The sequence below is a fragment of the Nipponia nippon genome, unplaced genomic scaffold (assembly GCF_047370975.1).
Source record: "Nipponia nippon isolate SJK-2023a ecotype South Korea unplaced genomic scaffold, ASM4737097v1 scaffold_7, whole genome shotgun sequence".
Taxonomy (NCBI): domain Eukaryota; kingdom Metazoa; phylum Chordata; class Aves; order Pelecaniformes; family Threskiornithidae; genus Nipponia; species Nipponia nippon.
Genome location: NW_028262391.1, coordinates 41739708 through 41754663, shown reverse-complemented (window position 1 = coordinate 41754663; position 14956 = coordinate 41739708). Strand labels below are relative to the sequence as shown.

Here is a 14956-nt window from a genome sequence, read left to right as displayed (position 1 = left end):
TAACCTGTTACTGTCTGAAAGACATTCAGAACAAGTCCTAGTTTGTCTGTCTTCTTTCTTCATATTTTTATGCCTCAAAGCCTCAGTGTTGTTCAAAACCAAATCTATATATTGTTTTTTATTCTGTCTTTCATTTGCAGTTTTAATATATACATAGCTAATATAGCAATGTAGTAACTAATATGACTAATAAAGCAGTTCAAGTTGTATTTTATGAAAAATTAAAGAATGCACTATTTCAGAACTTTTGTAGGTATCAAATTATTATTCCTTCAAAATAAATGAATGCTACATATATTATTTAGCATTTAAAATGGGAAAAGTTGAAATGGGCATGAGTTCAAATTTTAACTGAGTATGCTAAAAAACATATACCTCAATAACAGATTAATCATTTTGTCACTGTTGTTAAGGATTTCTTGAAGGGATATTGTTCCATTGACTTCAATCTTGGGTTCGGTTCAGTTGACCTTAAAAGCAACTTTGAATAGTCAAAAATATCCTATGTCTTGAACAGGCTCTTGAACCTTTGGGGTTTTTTGCTCTTAACACCCAGAGTAGATAATGTTACTGTACTGGTTGAAGGATGCGATGCAGAAGCAAGGTGAGCTCTTAGGTTTGCTTCCATTTTAATCTGGAATGGAACACAAAAATCATAGCTGGTTATGAACAGCTATTGGCAAAAACTTCTATTAGTGTCAGGTATTGTGTTTTCCTGTTGTACTTTGACACTCACTGGACTATAGGGACACTGGTTTAATGTGATGTATAGTGGAAAAAAGTGTAGAGCTGTAAAGAGATATTGGTTGCGTAATGCACAAATTCTTCTCCGATGTGTCTTGTGCACCCCATTTGGTGGTAGTAACTATGGAAAAAATAGTTAATTTCCCAAGAGAAGGCATACTATACATGTTCAGTGACTAAAACATTAAATAGGAGAAGCAAAATAACATGGAATCCACAGGCTATGGTGTTACCAATTTTATGTCACAGTCTTGACTGAACTTTGCATTATATTTTGTATAACACAATGTTCAAAGTAATGTAATTAGAAATCCCTCTTTCTTAGTACCTTAAATATCTATTAGAGAAAAATGTGACATATGTAGTTCAAATAAATGTATGATTTTTAATGCTATCAAATAGTTTGTATAAATACTAAGTTTTGTCTTAGCCTCAGGATAGCCTCATTTGTTTTCAAACCTGTTCAAATATCAGTTATGTTGATAGGGGGCAGAATTTCAATATTTGCTATCTCATACCAGGTATGGAAGCAAAAGCTGTATTTGTGTTTGCATGAGGATACAAATATATGTACATAAAAACTTCACATATGCAATGATGTTGATAACATCTTAAAAGTCATACTGAGACTCTTGGAAATCTGGACCAAAATTCTGTTCTGTAGTTCTTTTATGTGCAAGACTTACAAGTGTGATGGTAAGCTTCTCTGAAACTGAGTTTACTGGCTTTTGGCCTAATTTTATAGGTTCCTTTCTCATTTGTGTTCTGTTTAAAATATTGCTGACATCTATGGTTTGCCTTTCCCTCTTACAAAAGAGACTTTGTTTCAGTACCTCTTTTAACAATGATTAAATGTTATTAGGTGTTGTGAAGGGAGAGAAGGTGGGGTCTATTTGGACTTAATTTGTCTATAAGCTGTGATTATTTCCAACTATAACATACAAGCTTCAGGGATACTCTGTCAACTTGTCAGTCTTTAGACTCTAAGGTTTTGTGCAGCAGAGTTTGTCCTTTATTAGTGTTCACAAAGCATTTATTGTGCAGAGAGTGTTGCTATAATTAAATTACACATAAACAGTGAAACTCAAAGTAGAAGTTTTAATCAAAGGTGCATTTTGCCCACTAATAAGCCTGTTCAGTCTCCTGATATAGCCTTATCTCCAGCTGACTTCCCTGTGTTTCTCCAGCTGCTTCCAAGACCTAATCCAATATTCCCTGGTGACTTGTTCCCTGCTCCTAAGAACTGAAAGAGCACCTGATGTCCTTTTACTTCCACTCTCTCGGCATCTTTGAGCATGACGTTGTGATTCAGTTGCTGTGTACTTTAGCCTGCGATGTTAGGAAAAGTGAGAAAGTACTAATAAGAAACCTTCTTAAAAAGAGCTGGTATCTGTATAAGTATGACAGACATCATGTGAGTATTTCAGCAAGAATAATGTTACTAAAGTGGATACAGTATCTTGAGGTTGGTTTTGTTTGTTTGTTTTACTTTTTTAACATTTGCATCAAAAGCTTTTTTTCTTTGTCTTTTCATTGTTCTTATTTTGTCTTCCTGCTGTACAGCATAATTGTTATTTTTTGTTTTACTTAAAATTCTAATCTTCGTTTAGTATATTCAGTTTTACCAAGCATTCATATGTCATGAGTAAGGCCTCAAAACTAATTTAATTTCTGTTTTGTTATAGGTTAAGGTGAATTTGGAGTCTTGATTTCTCTGCAGCTGAGTTAATAGTAACTGATTTTTAAAATGTGACTATGAAAATGAGTAAACGTGGTTGGTTTTTTTTTTTGTTTTCCCCTTCCCTGCCCCCCCACCCCGATCACATTATCCAGCAACTGGGGCTTTAAAGAAACAAAAGCATGAAATACTGGGAAATTAATAATATATTTGTGACATTTGTCAATACTGAGCATTTCATTGTATATGGATGGGTTAACAGTTTACCAGCTAATTACAGTCTCACTTTGCTGGTTTGCTTTCCACATTTACTCCTGACTTTTATAAGGAATTAGCTTCTATAAATCCCTGTTAAGGTTAGTCAGATGACTACTAGCACTTTTATGTGAGTATATATTTTGAATATTTAGCTTCCCTATGAGGGTAGTGACTATATCCATTCTGGAGTGTGCTTTCCTTTGCTGACTTAAGCGCATGGCTTGTTAAATATAGCATGAACGAAACCATCAATGTTTTGCTGTTCTTACGGTGTTTCTTCTCTGCCAGTTTCTTTTCCGCTTGCAAAGCTATTTACACATGATTGACTCTGGGACAGACTCTGCGTTTCTTCAGCTGAGGTTCAGCCTTGGCCCCTAAAAATTTTATGTGCATAGTAAGTCAGGCTTCCTTTGAATGAACGTGCTAATTTCTGAAAAAAGGCATATTGTTGGAATATCGCGAATGATTATTAGACCATTTTCCTCAGTGAATTGCCCCACCCTCCATTGGCAGCAATCCCAACTTGACATGAATCTTCTTTGCTTTATATCAACAATTTTCTTGTATGTGCAATATACAAATTATCGTGCTTCAGCATCAGACAAAGAGCATCTTACCTGAGCTCTTTATCAGACAAATATGCATACGCAAATCTTACCTGGTTTAAAATTTAACTTCTTTATATACCTTTTACATTACCCCAGGTTATTTGTAGCTTACTAGCTCATACTCCACACTTACCTAATTTTTGTAGGATTCCTCCCAAGACTACATGATAATGGAACAACTTGTCGTGGAGAGTGACCTTCTCTAGCAGTAATTTCTTCCCTTGGGCATTTAAATTGATTTTCTTCATCTTGGCATGTGAAGAGTCAAAGTACGCCCCTTGCCCTGACTCTCCCATGAGCATACGGTGGCATCAGAAAGAAATCATGTGAATGCTGCAGCTTTTAGGGCATTCACTATGGCAGCATCAGGAAGAGGAGAATGTTTTTAGGCAGTTTCTCTCTATGCTGTGATATAATTTAGTTTGGAAACACCGTTTACTGTGGGTTACATTCTGACAGATTGTTTTGGGGGTGCTTGAAGATATGGGTAATAGGGGGATTCATTTTACCTTTACCTGTGAACATCAGAGGCAGCATGTGTCACATGAGAGAATGCACCCAGCAGGATCTCTGTGCCCACATTCTGGTGTACTATTGCCTGTGCAGAGCTAGAAAATTCTAGCCTCTGTGTGTGTATTTATATATATATATACACACACACACACACACGTTTATGGTTAACACAGGGCTAAATACACTATCTTTGCTTGGATACATGCAGTCCCTTTGTGATAATATTACATTCAGTATATTTGAAATTCACGAGTAAGTGCCTACTGTAAGAAAGCCTACGTTGATATCGGCAGGTAGCCTGACAATGGCAAAGCTCCTTGCGTGAATATGGTATCACCTATTCAAAACAACAGTTCAGTATGTGGTGGTCTAGCCTGTGTATGGGCGAAAGGAGGTATATGTCCGAAAAGTTGTTATGCCCAGAAAGCTATTTCTGGCTATAGCTATGTAGTGTTCAGTATCTTTGAACTTTTGATATACAATGTGAAGAAAATGAAACATAATTTGTCAATAAAATAGACAATCGCTTACGCTTGTAGTTGCAAAAACTTCTGAGGATTTACCAAATCAGAGAAAATATTTTAAGGGGGCAGGCCAGTATGTTTTGGTTGGGGAGAGTTTCATTTTGTTTGCCTTTTGCATATACAAAAGGTGAAGGGAGAGGATAGTAAAGAAAGATGGATACTTTAGAAGATGCCAAGTGAAGACATTCTTCCTTCATTTAGTGGATTGTTGAGCGGAGCTTGTGTCTGAGAAATTACTTCTTGGGTAGCGGAATAACTGTGGATAGGACAACTCATAAGTAATAGTGCACGGTTCTCTTTAAAGTATGTGCATAATAGTTAGAAAAATGCATATACAATGAGTTGTGAGCATTCCCTTTAATTCTAACCAGCAAAGCTGAAAATATTTAAAAGTGAACAGTTGGCCTATTTAGCACAGGAATAAACATATATTGGTGAAATGTGTGATTCCATTTAATCTCAGTATTGATCAGAAGACAATTGATCAGCCACTATCCTGAAAACATTGAGAAGAAAAACAGTGGGGGAAAATATAAACTGTACTCTTCTGGCATAAATTAGCAAAAAAAAAAAAAACCCCAGATGCGATATATATATATTCATGTAGTAAGATATACTAGTGTAAGGAACGAATTATGTTAGCAGGCAAAACTCCTGTTAACAGGCAGTTAATGAAAAAGAAGGATGATAGAAGTGAGATGGCAAACTTAATGGGTGAATAACCTGTGTGTATAAGTTTTCATGATAAACGAATATAAACAGCAGTCATTAAGTATAATTTTAACAAGATCTCAAGAACAGTAGTGTAAGCAATTGAAGAGGCAACAACCCATGGTGGGGCTGTAGCATGTTCTTTCCTTCAGTGATCGTGATAGCACGCTAATTATAATTGTCACTAACAACATCCTGTGGTGAGCAGAAGAGTTTCACCGTCATATTTACATGAATGTATTGTGAAAGGGAAGACACAGACAACTCTATAAAGAGAAAGGGAAGAAAGGAAAGATGAAAAAGTGCTGAAATAGATAGCAAAAGAACTTCAGAGGAGAGGATTTCAGATAAATGAAGTAATAGTAATAACATTAAGAGCCTTCTAGTCAAAAGGCACAGAAATAATATTGAAAATAACATCTCTGCTTCCTTTTGACGGTTTACAAAATTTAAAATGGAATTTTAAATACCTTTCATGCTGCAATATGAGGCTTCATTCAATCAAGGCTATTACATAGGTACAAAGGACTCAGCTCTGAGAAAGGAGGCTCAGCATTTTTATCTGGCAGTTAGAGCTCATACTCTTCCTCCCTCCACCTCTGTATTATCGTGCACCCTCTCTGCTTCTTATTTATATTCACCTGCTTCCTAATTAACATCCCATAAAGTCACACACTTACAGTATATTTAACCTCAACTCATGACACTGTAGCCATTATCGTTTGTATCAGGGAGGATGCTTGTTTGAAGACCTGTTACAGAGGATGCCTTATTACTTGTACATGACAGATATCAATTACAAGAAAGGTCTAATGGGGCTGTAGTCATTGGAAGTCTACAAAGTCATTTTAGTGAAGGTTTCTTTCTCTTCTACAGGGTGTCATGAAAAGTAAGGTTTCTGTCATACTTTTACGTAAAGACATTCAGAAGAATAAGAAAATTGTATGTTGCAATCTTGTTGCAATCTCTTTTCTCTCTCTTCTCTTTGAAGACTATCTTCTGAAATTTAAGGTAGGAAGGAAAGGAATTTGTATATATCTATACACAAATTATGTATACACACACACACACATATATATTTGTATATATATATTGTAAATTCTAAACAGCAAAACCACAGAATGCTGATGAAGATATATGTAAAAAACCATGTCTTTAATTTTTTTTTTTTTTTAATAACCATGATTTCAGCTGAGTTTAGGAAGGGGGTTGGTCTGCAAATATTTACACGGGAAAGCCAGTTATTAGCAGTATAGTGTTTAGACAAATTTAGCCTGTCATCTTTCTGACATCAGTGTATAAAAGGATCAGTCCTTCAAAATGAAAAACATAGCCACTAGATACACAGAGGAAGACAAATTTTCTAACATAAAAGTGCTACGTAAAAGAAATAACTTCATTTTTTGCAAAAATAAAACTGGGTTGGAAAGAAACTATTTGATTATTCTGAAAACTAATCAAACAATTTAAAACTCAAAATGATTTTTTGCTGTTTCGTAAAAATCTGGAAATGCTGGCACAGCTTGAGCTATTTCAGCAGTGTTTGCTCCACTTTTTCTTCTGAGGCATTTAAAGGCCTCAAATATATTGTCCAACACAAATTCTTCCACTGCTTGTGGACTTCCTATTCAACTTTTAAGCATCTGTTTCAAACATTGGTTAGTGACTCTATTATGCATTAATCAGATAAGATTTAATGAATCATTATTGGAGTTTTATGAACAATCCTTTAGAATGCTATTCTATAAAATAATTAAATAATCAATATTTTTGTGAGAAATGGGCAATTTTTTTCATTGGTAAATGTAATTCTGACATGGTTTCTTTGATTAACAGTGAGGAAAAAAAGGTATGTCACTGTGTTTGTATGAGCAGAAGTAGACATGTGAAGTCTCAGGCCAGGTCATCTTTTTCACCAACGTGTGGTGATTGCAGAGCCTTGTGTAGTTCTTGTAGACACTTATGTGGATGTACCTGAATATGAAATGGTGCCAAGGTGGAAAGAGTGATGATAACAGATACAGGAAATTGAGAGATGTTCTCTGTACTTACGATCTGCTCGTCCCAGCCTTTTGTGTTGGTTTTTGAGACAAATACACTCAAGTTCAAGTGGGAGAAGGAAACAGTCTTGTGTGAATTACCCTTAAACTGAAGGATTTGGGGAAAATACAAGTAACAAACCATAACATCTTTCTAGGAAGAGACTATAGGAGTATCTGTTATACCACACTCTGTGAACTGTACAGGGCATCTCAAATCTGAGGTTCTGAGTCAGCTCCGGAAATTCTAGATGAGTACATTATGGTTTCTGCTAATGTTCTCTCAGTTGTTCATGAAGCCATATAACCCAACCCTTCTATTTTTAGATTAACAAACAAATATAATTGAGTATTCTGTTTGCTATGCTCAAAGTAGTTAAAAATATGCCCCGTCCTGTAATTCCTGTATTCTGTTAATTAATAGATACTGTCATTGTTTTAGTGTAATGTGGTGAGCAGAAAACACGAGACATAGGAGCAAATTCAAGATAACTGTCTGAGAGCAACAGAAATTATGAAATTAGGTGTTAGATTATTGTGAAAAACCCAGATTTGATTTTTTAGGTTTGGGAATGTGGACAGCAACGTTATTTTGGTAACATTCTTCAATTTCATGCTTAGTTTTTTGAAGCTGTTTTTTATTGAACAATACTAAAAAAATCTTCATGTATAGGCATGCTGTATTACTTACAGGGGTTGCTTTTTTATGAGGCTGCTAACCCAGGCTCTTTGCTGAAGACAAAGATAATTAAAATATTGTCTTTCAAAGGACAGGGCTTTATACTAGCTATGAAGATGTTGCAAAATCTGTCGTCCATAGTAGAAAGCATATTTAAGGAAAAGAGATTGTTGGCAGGCAAATTTAGTCAATTGTACAGTGTATTTCAGAAGTGAGGTATAGTGTTCAACACTTTGAAGGCTTCCTTGAAAATCATGTTGTATCTACATTCCTAGGGGCACAAAGCCCTGGGAAAGGGGAATGCATACAAAGTTGTAGGAATTTGAAAAAAAAAAAAAAAAAAATGAAAAGGCATTTAGTTTAAGTTTTTTCTAGGTACTTAGTGAACACACTGGTGTTCTGAGTTCTGGAGCACAGGACATTCAATGAAGTTGGAAAAGAGTAAGTACAAAACAAGAGTATAAAGAAAAGTTTTCTATCCCATATATGCTTAGAAGTATGGGAACCCTTTGCCAGGAGTTGTGTGGGACTACTGTTCTAGTGTATTAGACATGTAGGTGGGTAACAAGAAGATCTAGAGTTGTTACTGTAGATTTCAAAGGAAGGTTTTGAAATCATTCTTCAGTGTAAGATAATGAAATACTTAGGAATAGGTTTTTCTAATATGAGACATTGTGACCTATTAGGAACTTTTCTAAACATTAATAATTTGTAAAGGCAAATATCAGAGACACAATATTAGGCTAGATTGACCACTGAGGTCAATTATCACCTTTGTATTGCTTCTATTATCACCTTTATGTTTACTGCCTACGGAAGCTTTTTCACACTCTCCCTTCTTATGATTTTTCTGGAATGACTCAGGGCAAGCCAATCTTTTTGTAAGTAGATGAAAGGGAATTGTAATGGAGAGAACTCTGCACAAAGGATGTGAAGCTAAAGCAAAATGTTGAGTTTTGCTTAGTTGCTCTTTTTTAATTTTCCTTTTCTTCTAACGAATATTCTTAGTGAGAAGAAATAGTATCGACTAGAAGTATGCATGAGACTTCACCCTTTTAGCCGAAGAAGGGATTAAATAAAGGAAGCCTTTCTGAAGGACCCTATGCTACTTATTTAGGTCATTTTAAATGTCAACATGAATAAATGGGAGGTTATGTATCATCCTTTCACCTTAAATTTACAGGCTGTAATGTGTAAATTTTGCCTTATAATTTTTATAAAGCAGAGACTTTTTTTTTTTGTCTTGTAAAAAAATTGTGTATGCCAATGTTTCTGTGAAATAGTAAAAACAAATGAAGGTGTTTGTTATGAAGGATTCTGAGGTTTTGAAACCTAGAAAGTAAACTTACCTCATTTGGAATGAAAGCTTGGATTATGATCCAAAAATTTTTTCCCAGTGTAGTGAAAAAAAAGCCAGAGGGTCTGTGAGTCTCATTTGGCTTGTTTATTGATGGAAACCGTGTCTGATTTCCTCAAATCTCACCTTTGTACATCAAATTTGAAATTAAATGTGGAGAGTATAAATTCAAGGCAAACTAATTCAATCTATTAGTACTTAAAGTCATGTTCTGTTTATTACATCCAAATGCATTTCAGCTTAAAAAAAAAAAATCATTGAAATTATTAGGATCTGTAAAGAGCTGTAAAGTTCTACAGATCTACACAAGTTTTAATAAAGCTCTGTAGCCTTTCAGAATGAGTTTCACAGTACAGGATGAAGTTTATTTGTATTGGGAGTGTACTTTTGTTATGGAAGTAGCTCAGTGAAGCTTTTTGATCTATGTTGCATCAGATCAGGTTAGATGATTGCATAGTTCCTGTGGGCTCATGTTTTTGGAAGTTGTATTCCACACAGCAAGTTAGAACCATACAAGAACATTGTAATTTCTAGTAAGTTCCATAGATTCCCCACCTCCCTCTTCCTTTTTTCTCTTATTTGCATCAAAACTTGAGATGGAAGAATATATGTTAGAACTTGTGCTTGTGTACTGGAAAATCCATGACCAAGTGAAAATGAGAATGATGAATAAATTCGTTTTAACTGAAGAGGCAACATGTGAAGCTGATGGTCTTGAGGGCGATATGCATTGACATGTTAATTCTGCGCTGTCTTCCATATGAAATTCTAACCTTTGCTCTTGTAATGACAATATTGCTTTTTCTCATGCATGTGGGAAATAACTAGGGTAAAATTAATTTTTTGTTTAAAACTTGCTTGAAATTTCACAAGGCTAGTTAACTAGCATTTTTTTGAAACATTTCACATGGAAAACTTGTGATGAAGATAATGCTGTGGGAAGTCACTTCCAAAAGGATTTCTTGTGTAAAGCAGAGGGGAAAACAATATATATGTGTGTATATAGAACATTGAAACCTCTTATAATGTAAAATACATTTAGCTTTTTAGCTTTTCAATTATTTTCCCTGAAAGTAACATTTTCAAAATGTAGTAACCTATACAGAAATGATCTCACACAAGTTGCTTGCTTGCTTTCTTCAAAAATGCTGTCTCTATTTAAATGACAGTAACCAATAATTATATATCTGTAAACACTATCAACAGAGAACTTAAATCGTATCTTTGGAGTAGGCTAAAATTAGTTTTCATTACAACCTATTTGTAAATCATTTGAACAAGATATCTCAAGCTGAAAATGTAAATGTGTTTTTGTTTTTACTATAGAGATGAGGTCAGCAGAAGTCTGCAACAAATATGATTACTTGGGTGGAGGTGACATGATTTACTTAAATCAGGCAATTTCCCCATTAAAGCATTGAAGCCTCAACTCATAAAGAGACTGCTTAGCAGATGAACTATAATGTCTTGTAGCATTTGTTATATTAGGTGATTTGAAAGAAAAGAACAATTATAAGAATGAATGTATTTCTATGTTGAGTAGGAAAAATCCAGTTTTTACAGCAGGGGGTGGCTAATTTTCAGCAGATAAAATAGGGCTGCTTCATAAAAGCTTCTTTATAAATATTGTACAATTAAATATGTATATATATTTAGATTTATATTGCCAGGATAAGACAATGCAGGGATGAATCATTCAAGTGGTTAGTTTCTTACACTCTTCCCCCACTTTCAGTACAGGAAATCTTTTCCCCTTCCCTTTCCTCTACACCCACTAGGAACAGCACAGGTACAGTAAACCTCAGTACCAGTGGGTTTTGGGTTAGTTGTTGTTGTTGTATTTTGTATTTTCTCTGCCCGTGCCCCCCCGTGTGCTACTTCCAATTAGCAAGGATTATTAAATTGGCAAATGTTTAAACTGCTGCTCTAGCTTCTTTTCAGTATTATGAGCTGAGCTAGAGGCCACACGATAAAACCTGATTGATTAGCAAAGACTGTAGTTACAGTAACAGATGTCATATTTTCTATACATTCCATGGACTGAAAGTGACTGAAACAAGGAGATTCAGAGTTAAATCTAGAAGTCTATCTGGGCACATTAGAGCATGTGTTTGACTTTGAAGAGGTTACACAGTGGTGCTTTTAGTGGGTTGTATTGCTGTTGTGGTCTAAGCATCATTTTGTTCCTAAGCATTTATATTTGCAGTTGGAGTCTCAAGGGCTGCAGACAGGATTCTAGCCCAGACCTTTGGTCTGATCTAGTAAGATGGCTGTATATTCTGTTCTGCTAAGGGAGGTGAGATTTGTAAAGAGAGGTGAATTTTCTAATTAGACCAAATAATGGTTTATTTTAGAGTCTGTTTTTGATCATACCTGTGTTTTCCACCTTTACAATAAACCTACTCTCCTATATGCCATGGTACGTAGGTACACTTGATCAAACTAAAAATGGGCTTTTTAACCATAACTTGGGACAGTGGATCATGACTTCAGTAAAAATTCATAAGAAAGTCAAGATGCTAAATATTTGTGGTCTGCACCACTATTTTAGAAATTGTTATGCATTTTCTTCTGGTGAAAACACACAAAAAAAGTGTACTTAGTTTTGGGCACTGTGTTTCTGAAAGAAAACTGCAAAATTCTCTCTGAGGTTAGAAGTTCTGATCTCCTGAGCAGCTGTAAGAGCTGAATATTGTGCTAAAGGCTGAACAAACCTAAGAAATACTTAGGAAAAACTTGATTTTAACATAATTAAAGGTTCATTTTAGGGCTTTATTGGGCATGGTTTAGTGGTGGACTTGGCAGTGCTAGGTTAATGGTTGGACTTGATGATCTTAAAGGTCTTTTCCAACCTAAGTGATTCTATAATTATTTTGCAGTAGAGAGAGTTGAAAAAAGCTGACAATCACAAGCTGATAAAAGTTCATTTCAGTTTTCATGTCAATGCAGCATCTCCTTTAAAGGGACCGTGAAAATATGCATTAGTTGCACATAACTGTGTCTTGATCTTAGTCAATGCTGCTTGTGATTAGAGCTTGGTGTAATATCAGCGTGTATTTTCAACGGGAGAAGGAGCGGGTTGCTGCAGAGGAGCAGAAAGTGTAGTTGCAGCAGACACATTTGAGAAGAGGGTGAAGGTTTAGATCGTCTGCGGTGAGGCAACAGTGTATTGCTTAAAAATTCAGCCCAAATGTAAGAGCATCTCTTCCAAAATTGATGGCTGTGAGCAGCACCTCCAAAAAGAGCAGCGATGATCTTAGTCTGACATCTTTTCTCTGATACTGCATCTTACTGCAACTAAAGGATATTTACGAAACTATTACACATTTTAGTTTGCTTTTTCAAAATAGTGAAAGGAATCTGGTAATTTTATAGTCTATAGTTCAGTTGCTTCAGATTAAGCACATTTTTTGACTTTGAGTGTAAGGGAAAATAACTGGTTAATCTTGACGGTGAATGTCTCTTGGTATTAAAGCACTACATATTGTAAGACGTTGGAATTCAAAATAATTCAAAATAACCTTTTAAATTAAATGGGCACTAAATTAAAAATTTAAATATTTGACTATCCCTGGAAACGACAGTATATAAAAACAGTCTGGAGTAACTTTTTTTATGTCAGTTATAAAACCATAAAGCCAGAGAAAGAATAAATACAATGAAAACACTGATTAATCCCCCTGTGTTGCAGTGCCACTTCGTACTGTTGTAATGCAGACCCTTTCCTCTGATATTACTCAAGAAATACAAACAAGAAGCATTTATTATCTCCAAAATAGTGTATGCTATAGAGTGCTGAATAAGGAAGTGAGGTATTGCAGCTGTTATCTTCTGAACTAACTGCTACTGCGTGTTGCATGACCAGCCCTGGCAGGGTTTTTGTTCCCATGAATGAATAGGCTATAAATCTGTCGCAGCTGACACTAGCAGCACTGCTGGAGAGTGTAAAGGGAAAATTTGCAGAGGAATCTTGTGGTCTTTGCTTGCCTGGAAAATGAGTTCAATAAAATGGAGGTGATCAGTGCTTATTTATAGGCCAAGCTGATACATCCAGCACTGGCTGTCAGAGTTTAACTTAGTGTTTCCTCATTTATGCTCACTCTGTAAAGCAAAACATGGCACTGTAAAAAGCTTATATAATGCTGTTATACTGTGCTAGTCACTATTGTCGAAAATAGATAAAGCAAAATAAAGGGAGGAAAAGATAAAAGCACAGATAAAATGTACAGGAAGGAAATGGAAGAGGCTGGCAGATGCTAACACCCTGAGAAGGGATGTGGAGCTGCGCAGAATCATTTTGCTTGAACCCTAGATTGAAGGTGCTTGGCAATTACCACTGTATTATAACAGCAGATACATCTTAAGAACTTTGTTCTGAAAGGAAGGCATGAGGGTTTTATTCTAGTTGAGGGAAAGGACTGAGGAGCTATCATTTTTTATGTAGAGTTCCCACTAACACCAAATCCTAAGGTATGCTGGAACTGTATATGTGTCTGTATTCTGTTTTATGCAGAGGGCTCATATGTGGATTAGTGTTATATGGGAAAGTGCTTAAGTAAGACAAATCCTAAATTGTAATTTACTGAAGATAAATTTTGAGGGTTTTTTAACCTTTTTGAGTAGGTGTTAACAAAACAAAGCGTATTTTAATTTTTGGTTTTGTTGCTTGGTGACATTCCATGAACAAACTGATGGTAGGTAATTTCAGGCCTTTGAAAACAATTAACTGTAGCAGCAGTAAAAGTAAAGACTTGCTAAGTAGGGACAACAGTGCAGTGCTAATTTTTTCCTTAAAAGGGGTTTTAAAAAAAGAAAAAGTAACAACAAAGCCTAGTACAAACCACATACACAGCACAGTATAGCCTGTACATAACAACTGCATCTGGATTCAGGCTGGCTGAGAAAATTTCACCTGTAAATAATTAAAAGCTTTTAAGACCAACTCACCTGATGTAAAGTAGGAGTGGCTCCACCTAGGAAGTTTGTGAAATTTGCTTCACTAGAGTTAGGGTAGCCGTGGATCTGGAGCCAGTCAGGACACTCTGTGACCGGCAGTATGAAGAATCTAAAAACTAAGTTCACTGGAAAATTGCACTGGAGACAATTTTTCCTCTCTCTCCTAATAATTTATCAATTGTTTTAAGCATACTGCCTATAGCTATATTTCTTGCTGTGTTCAAAAGAGTTGAAGTAAATCTACATGTTCATATTTCTATCTTTGTGCCATAGTACATTGAAGACCTGTAAACTGTACCACTCTTGCCTGCTTTGATAGAAGTGACCTCTGCCTGAAAGGAGGGAAGATGTGGAATAACTCCTCTGAGTAAGTGAACTTAATGCATGACACGATGGTACACTGGGGATATATGTTGTTGTTTTGAATAAGTACTTTAAAAAGGAATAATATTACAAAAGCCTGAGAGACCATTGTGTTAGAGTCTTTGATCAGTTGTATTTCTGTCACCAAAGTTCTGTTGTAAATGTAGTTGGAGGTCAGGTATGTAAGAACAGCAAATATAATTTTCCTTCTATCAGTGGAATTTGCCATGAAATGAGAAGCAATAGAGAAGTGGAATTTGTAATCTTTAATTTCTTTTAAGATTTTTTTCAGTGCGTGCATTCAATTAAATAAGTACTTTAGAAAAACAGACTTGCAGTGTTTCTTTAGTCTTGCAAATCCTGTTAGCTGTAACTCTTAGTTGTAAAATTTAGATGTCTTGCCTTGCATCTCTTTATGAAAGCTGAAATATTTACTGAATTTTCTCTTTTCTAGCACTCCAAAATTTATTTCGGTATCTCAATTAGTGCAAACTCATCAGAAAGAAAAGTACAATTTTCTTTTGTT

General features: G+C 35.4%; 1 long non-coding RNA gene across 1 annotated transcript in view; it reads left to right on the top strand.

The window, feature by feature from the left end:
• The window catches only part of LOC148051032 (uncharacterized), a 178371-nt gene that overhangs the window by 64924 nt on the left and 98491 nt on the right, over positions 1-14956 (top strand). The window contains exon 2 of the long non-coding RNA XR_015700798.1: positions 14341-14434. This is a non-coding gene — a long non-coding RNA (uncharacterized LOC148051032). The remainder of the gene's footprint in view (positions 1-14340; positions 14435-14956) is intronic.